This window comes from Larus michahellis, chromosome 3 (assembly GCF_964199755.1).
Source record: "Larus michahellis chromosome 3, bLarMic1.1, whole genome shotgun sequence".
In the NCBI taxonomy this organism is placed as follows: Eukaryota; Metazoa; Chordata; class Aves; order Charadriiformes; family Laridae; genus Larus; species Larus michahellis.
In genome coordinates, this window is record NC_133898.1 from 44,032,870 (window position 1) to 44,040,602 (window position 7,733).

Here is a 7,733-nt window from a genome sequence, read left to right on the forward strand (position 1 = left end):
TAGATGCAGAGTGGGTCGCCCTGTGGGCATTTGTCGTCAGTGCAGGAAGTACTGCAATGGGATGATTTCTGCCAGTTGTGGCTACAGCTCGCATTGTAAAACTGCTCACTTTGTCCAGGAGTGGTGGCAAATCGTAGTCAGGAACAGAAACACCAGAAACGGGGCACGCGATGGCCTACACTGAACACTCTCTTCTCTGTCCCTTAGACACAGAGGCTGTCATCGGTAGCAGAGAGTACACTGTATGTTTCTGACTTTACACCCAGCAGTGATCTGAAAGGAAAAGCGGCATTTCACTGTCCTCAGTTTCATCTGTGTGAGTGTGAAGTCAGTCTGTTTGGTAACGACTATTGCATTAACAGGCTTTTTTTTAACTGTAGGTGGTGGAAGATAGTGCGCTTAAGTCACCAACCTCAGAAGCAGCACCGGCAACACCAGGATAAAGTGAAGGACATCCATCGGGCGATCGTCCATACAGCTAGGATTCTCCAGAGTCATAGTTAGCATGTTGTTTGACTGTCAATAAACATTGTTGAATGTGATGCAGCTGAAGGAGACGGAGAGCTTTTTACATCTCAGAGTAATTTTCAGCGACAAGCGTTGTAATAAGGAATGCCCCCCAGCCCTCCTCCTCTCGCTTAGCTTTTGTAGCTGAGCAGACGGCAGAGGGTATGCAACATCCCTTTGGTCAGTTTGGGTCAGCTGTCCTGGCTACGTGCCCTCCCAGGATCTTGTCTTTTTTCCTCCTGAGTCCTTTCTCAGACCCAGCCTTCGCACCGCACCCCTAGCAGCTCCCTCTGCATCTCCGGGATGATCAGTTCGCCCTCCTCTACGAGCAAAGGAACCCAGAATATCTTCCAGGAAGGAGAACTCAAACCCCACGTGGACTGATGGCGTAAGGTGGGCTGTAGTTAGTGATTTTTCCAGTTAAAGGCTTTACAGACCGTGATTACACTTGCAGTTTCATAGAGTTTGCTCAAACTGCTTACGTTGAGAACTGGAACTGCAAATCAGAATGGCAGACTTGCATTTGGTCTTAAACGGCTATGTTAGGCCTTCTGTAACGTCACCTGCCTGCCTGCAGGAACACTCGGAATTAGGAGAATTTGAGATTTGAGGTTTGTGCGGTGACGTCATCCTGGGAGCTTCGTCCAGTTTTGTATGGACTGTATCTATTTCATTATTTCCCTTTTGATTTTATTATTAGGATTTCATGAAAGCAGTTTAGTTTCTCCTAAGCTCGTAAATCTCTCTCTACCTCTCCTCCTCCTCTCCGTGTACGAGAGGTTGGGGGGGAGCATCTGTCGCCGGCCATTGGCCAATTCGGCCAAAACCACGACAGATTTATTGGCGCCCGACGTGGGGCACGAACGCAGCTCTGATAGATTGCCTGAATAGTTTGAATTCCAGCTTGTTCAGGGAGAACAGAGAGTTCACAGCATGTCGGTCTTACGTGAAATCTGGTATCGTGCCTTTAGAGAGCTTTGTATGAAGTTAATGGACGCAGTGGGGTTTAAGCGGTCAAATATATTGCATGGCCTGTTTCTCGTTTGTGTTTGGACGCGGTGGTCTAAGCGTGCCACGTTGGCATGGGTTTGCCTTCAGAGGTATAAAATAATTGCTTGGATAACGGTTCTGCCTGCCTATCTTGGGCATCTCGTGATGGAGGCTTTTCCTAATTACACTTTCGGGATGGGTTCTTTTCCTAATTACGCTCTTGGTCGTACCTGGGGAAAGTTGACTTTGCCCTTCGGTGATGATGCCAAAGCGACAGTAACAGAATCGGGATGAGAAACCTTCGGGCCGTTTCGAGAGTGAAGGTTACTTTCATTCGTACGTGATCCTGTTGTCGGTTTTCCCGAGTGTGTTGCAGGGCTGGTTTATTGTTAAATATCGGTGCAGGAGTGAGTATGATGTGACATGTGATGTTGCTACTCAGACCCCGGGGCCAAAGCCAAAGACAGCAGAAACTCGGGCAGCCCTGCCACCGAAAGCTGCAGTAGGAATTCAGACAACCCCCCCACGGAAAGCTACAGCAGAAACTCAAACAACTCAGGTGACTGCCCAAGCCGCAACACAGGCACAAACAACGCCACCGGCCCCGACACCAGCCCGAGCGGCATCGGCTGCCCCCCACCGGCCCCGGCATCGGCCAGGCCCACGGCGGCTGCGCCGCCCAGAGGCCCCGGCGAAAGCCACGCCTCCGCCCATACAGGCCAAAGCCACGGCCCGGCCGTAGGGACACCGCCGCCAGCGGCATGGGCTGCCCCCACACGGGCCCCGGCAAACGCCACGGCTCCGGCCCGGAGGCGGTGGAGAAAATGACTAAGACAATAGCTGAGCAAAATGAGAAAAGTGCTAAACTTCTTCATGAAATGCTTGAAAAAGTGTCTGAGAAGGGGAAAGAATCCCACTCTTCCCCTGAACAGAGCCAGGTTGCAGTCATTAAGAAACAACGGTAGCGATTCAGCTTTTGGCCACCTCACTTGCTCTTCCTCACTTGGCGGTACAGTTCTGCTCTGACTTTGCGAGCCTGTCCAGCTTGCTGGTCTCCTGGGCACCGTTTTCCCCACTTCACGGTTCAGTTTTCTATTGGAACCAGAAGAGGGAGGGGCTGGGAAAGGCCAAGTGGGTGCTACTCTTTGCAACGATGGCGTGCTCTCCTGTCATTCCACCTTACGAAACCACGCTCTTACGGTCTTTAGTTCCCCATAGAAGGCAGGAGTGGGTCAGACAACGAGTAAAGAGAACGTCTTGTTTCTGGCCGTGTTTTCCGGTTCCTTCTGGAAAACCGTCTGGGGAGAGTTGCCTCTTAAAATCAGGGCGTGGGGGCGCTCAAAAAGCTCACGCGAATACTGAGTGAGAATGCTTGGGACAGTCTGGTAAGGAACGAAAGCAAAAGGAAGCTTGTTTCTGTATGTTTTCTGCCTTGACCCTATCTTCAAAGAAGCCCATAAATAATTCTTTGGCATCGATTTTGTAATTCCAACATTGCAAAAAGTTTTCCTCTACTGAATACTGTTGGTAATCAAAAAATCAATTTGATACTTCTCTTTCTTTTCAGGACCACAAGAAAAGGAGGCTCTTGGTCACCTCCACCGGTGGAAATAAAATTCGTCTCTCCTTTTGGAAGTGCACTGGATAAAGCCATGGATCGTATTGCAAGAATATGCCCAGTGTGCGAATATGTCTGAGGATAACCGAGCAGTTTAATCCCCCATCAGAACTTCCCCTCGTGGAACGCTACTCTCAGGCTTGTTATTTCAATAAAATTGTTTGCTGCAATTTCATCAGTTCCCATGTAACCACTCGTAAATAGCTTTGTTGTTGATTTCTGGTGGGGAAAACAAGCTACGGGCAGAAACCAATCCATAGGGTCTCACGAGTCATTTAGTTCTTATCCGTAGTCTTACTGGTACAGAACAGGTTTCTTTTTGGCGTTGGTGAACTTAATACTGCGAAGCTTAAAGCTTGATGCCGGTGTCTGCCAAGTAGCGAAGGGTTGTTACAAATCTGCTGAGCCGGGACTTCGTCCTTGCTGGCGGCAGGAGCCCGGCCTGGTGCACCCCAGACCTGGGGGTGTCTCTGTCCCAGACCCTTGGATGCGGCTGCTGCTTTCCCGTTTGCAGGTCAGGCCAGTAGCAAGGCTGAGGGTGCACCACACACATGCACGACAGCAACGCGGCTGGCTACGCAGGCTGCCAGAGACGGGGCCGTGCCTTTACCACCTGCCATCTTGCACTGGGGCAGCTCACAGAAAGCCACCTCTCTGGCTTATTAACGCACGGCGTATATTTTGACAGCTAAGTTATGTGACGGAGGTAGCTCTTTTTCCTGAGAATTCTGGGTCTCTCTCGTGTGCGTGACTTAATTCAGCTTCTTTCCTTCCCTTTGTCTCCCGGCAATGCAGCACAGAGTTGAAACGTAGAGCGTACAGATGACCCCTGCTGCCAGGCGTTGGTTGTCTCTGCTTCCCGATGCCGGATCCCAGCGACAGTGCCACACAGAGCTATTCCTTCCTGCCCAGGAGCAGTTTGCTTCCCGGCCACTTCCCCAGTCCCTCGTCTCCTTCTGCAAGAGGAGGTTCCCTCTCTCCTCCTGGCCTTTCTGGGGCTCAGAACTGAAAACGGCCCTCTTTGCAGTCCTTCCAGACAGGCTTTCGCTGGGACTCCAGCACTAATTATTCCTTCTTATTCCAGCTCCCCTGAAAAGAGCTCAGGCACTTAGATGTCTGCTGTCCCAACGCGGTTCATGGCTCAGTGACCGCGTGGCTGCAGCTGCCTGGCTACGAGGAGATATCAGGAGCAGAAGATTTAACGTTTCCCGCACCAGTTCAGTCCTGCAAAGAGCTGAATTGCTTTCACGTGCCGATGAACGCAGACCCCTTGTTGTGTCTGAATTAGGACTCCATCTGACCCGGAGATGAGGCCCATGTGAACCAAGACCCCCAGAAGCCTTGTCTGGGGTGGGCGCTCCCTGACAGCGGCTGCTCTCCCCTTACTGCCTGCTGGCCAGCTGGTGCTCTGCTCTATTAAGGCATCTTAGCAGCACCGCTGCATTTCTGCCTGGCGATACAGGAGTAGTACTTAATAGCTGTGACTTGGGATTTTTTTTCAAAGGTGTTCTGTTTGGTTTTTTTCTCCACAGACACATTGTTTTTAAAAACTTGAGAAGAAAAGAAGACAGCTCTGCCTTTGAGAAATGGTCCCTGTCCTCATCTGCAGCACTGGCGTGGGCACATCCAGTTGCTCAGAGTCAGTTCCCTTATCAAGTGCTGATCAAGACAAAAGCCCAAACCCAGTGTAAGTAAGGCTATTGCAGGCAGGAGGGAGAAGAGTTTCTGCTGGCTGGGAATGAGTGGCGGATCCGGAGCACACAGGCCACGTGGGAGTCCCGTCCGGAGGAAGCCTGGAAGGAGTGGGAGCACCAGCACATTGCTGTGGCTCAGGCGAGTTTCCCAGTAACGGGCATTGCGGCCAGATCCATTAACCTCTGGTCTTCTGAGTCTGATGTTTTCCCCTTTTTGTCATCTTTAAGATTTGTTACTCACGCCCCTCTCTGCCCTTCCTTAATAAACCGTGACTCCAGGTCTGGAACTTCTGCCAATAGAAAGGAAGCGTGGCGTCAGTCTTTCAGATCTAATAATTGCTTCCTGATCATGTTTGATAAAATGATGGGGGTTTGATAAAAATTAGGGACTTAATTCTGTCGGGAATGCTGAGCCCTGTGTGGGGTGTATGGCTAACCGGGGTCGTTCAGGTGCTCCCTCTGGATGGTTGTATCGGTCTTGGCTGGCAGCTGGCACAGGCGTTTGGGCACACAGTACCGTACCCTGTTCTGCTGAGGACAGCTTCTTGTTCACCTGCTGCATCAACTGGTTTTCCTGCATTGATCTGCCTGGGGTTTGCTTTGTTAAGACAGTGAAACGAACATAATCAGGCTTCTGTTAATTTTGTGCCTTCTACCTAGGAAGCTGTCGGATACAGTTTTAGAGAACTAATGGTGACAAGGCTTTGCTGGTGTGGTATTGCTTGACTTGTGTGGTGGAGAGAAGCCTTAAATTGGCAGGAGAGAGTCACCAACAAGCCGGGCCTGTTGCACGTGTTGCAAATGCATTTGCAGTTGGGCTTGTCAGGTTGCTCTTTGTCAAAGTATGTTTCAGAATGAGATACGCAAAAGCCGCCTGGACACGGTCCTGGGCAGCCTGCTGTAGGTGACCCTGCCTGAGCAGGGGGGCTGGACCAGAGGACCTCCAGTGATTCTGGAAGGCCTTTCTCTTCATTGTGATGCTGGGATTCTGGAATTCGTGCTGGGATTCTGGAATTCGTGCTGGGAGAGGCGAGCGGTGTGGTGTGCTGGGAGTGCCTTGCTCACCACTGTCTCCCTGTGCTGGGAAGGCTGCGTGTATGTTCTGTCCTGAGACACTCAGCGCCTACGTCTGTCTGTGCAGGTGCACCGAGCAAGGTAAAAAAGAGCGTAAGGTCAGAAGTGCCTTTGGGAACCGCTGCGAGCTTCGCCACGGTAGACGGGGACTGCAACTCTTGAACGGAAGTATAGTCGTGTTAGGGAATAACCGCAGGAGGTAGCTGGGTAAAGTGGCTCCAGCGTCAAGTTCTGATCTGTGTTGGTTTTGTTTGTTTTTTCATGGAGAGGGATGTCACATCTGTGGTCTGCATCAGACACAGGGTCTTCGCTGTTGGGGGCTGTTGGGGTAGAGAGCTGAAATTCTTTCCTCGTCTCACCTTCTGCTGTAGCTTTGTGCTTGTGGAGCATCTGCACAAACTCGGCAAGACAATCTGTAGGCTGCACTTGAGTGAAATAAGGCCGATTGTAGGATTCTGGTACAGACCGTCTCTGTCACGCTGGTGGCTTTTTAGACTACAGCTTAGGGCTTGGATGAAATGTAGGGTTTTTGCCTAAACCGCCGGGAGCGGGGAGGCTTTCTGCCTAAGCGGGAAAGACCTGACCCGGTGGTACTCCCTAAATCACCTGCTCACTCACTCGCTAAATCCTCTTTCTGCAGGAGTAAAATCCGGCAAAGTGCAAATTCACTGAACCTGACGACTACGAGAGTGCAGAAAGTGACTTTTCCATCTGCTGCTCCTCCAGTGCTTGTGAGTTGCTTCCTGTTTCTCTGGGGAAAATGTCATGGAACCAGTCATTAACAACAATTCAAAAATTGGTATAACTTTTATAAACCCTTTTATAACCCTTCCCTGAAATCACTTTAGCTTCCACCTCTGGCGGAATGAAAGAACGACGCCTGTCAGCTGCAGCCTCTCCCAGAGAGCTAGGGAGTCTCTCCGTGCAAGAGGGAGTTAAAAGTTGCCTTAAAAGATGCCTGACTGTGTCCTGGGTGGTGTCCTTTCTAAAAGTGAAGGGGTTTTTAGCCCTCCCTGCAAACTGAGTGTGCCGTTTCACCCGGGTATGAGCTAGCAGCCCGGGCTGACTGCCACAAAAAGGAGATGGACAAATTCCCTCTCCTTCTTCCCGATGCGTGGTCCTGCCTCCTTCCTTGTGCCACCTCTTATGCTTGCTGGTTGTCTCTGCAAGGCAGTTGAGCTCTCGAAGCTGGTGGAACACCACCTGCTTTTCTGGGTGAGTTTCCTGCCTGCTCAGGGAGTGAACTTGGCTCCTAAAGTGCTCTAAGGCACTGTTAAGGCAGTGCGAGGTGAGCCACAGGAGTACGGTAGTAGAACAAAGGAGCAGATGGAGAGATGGGAGGCGGCGGCAAGTCCTCTCTTTTGGTGGCAGGGAAGTCAACATGTTTTGTGAAACCATCTCTTCAGCTGCGGCTGGCCATATTTTTAGCTTTTTCGTCAGTAAGCCCATTGCATTGTTGGCCCTTGAAACGGATTTTCAGGTACTACCGTCAGTCAAAACTGACGTCCCTGAACCCTGACTTGGCTGAATGTGATTCTGCTTGAACATGTAATTTCTCCATGTTTATTCTTCTTGGAGCTTTTTAATGCAAAAATCTATCCTCAGCCTGTGACTCGTGGTACGCTCCTTTCTTTGGAAATAGTTTGGAAGTCATAAGTACTTAAGGTGAAGACCAGTGGTAATTTTGGCTGCTAGAAGACAACTGACAATAAGTAACAAAGGGTAAAGTACGAAATCAAGGGAAAGGACAAATGGAGAGTTGTACCTGTTACTGAGAAGCTTTTTAAAATCTGATTTTTCTCAGCTCCCATCTTCCTAACCTGTGTGAGTAGACTTGAACTCAGTGTATT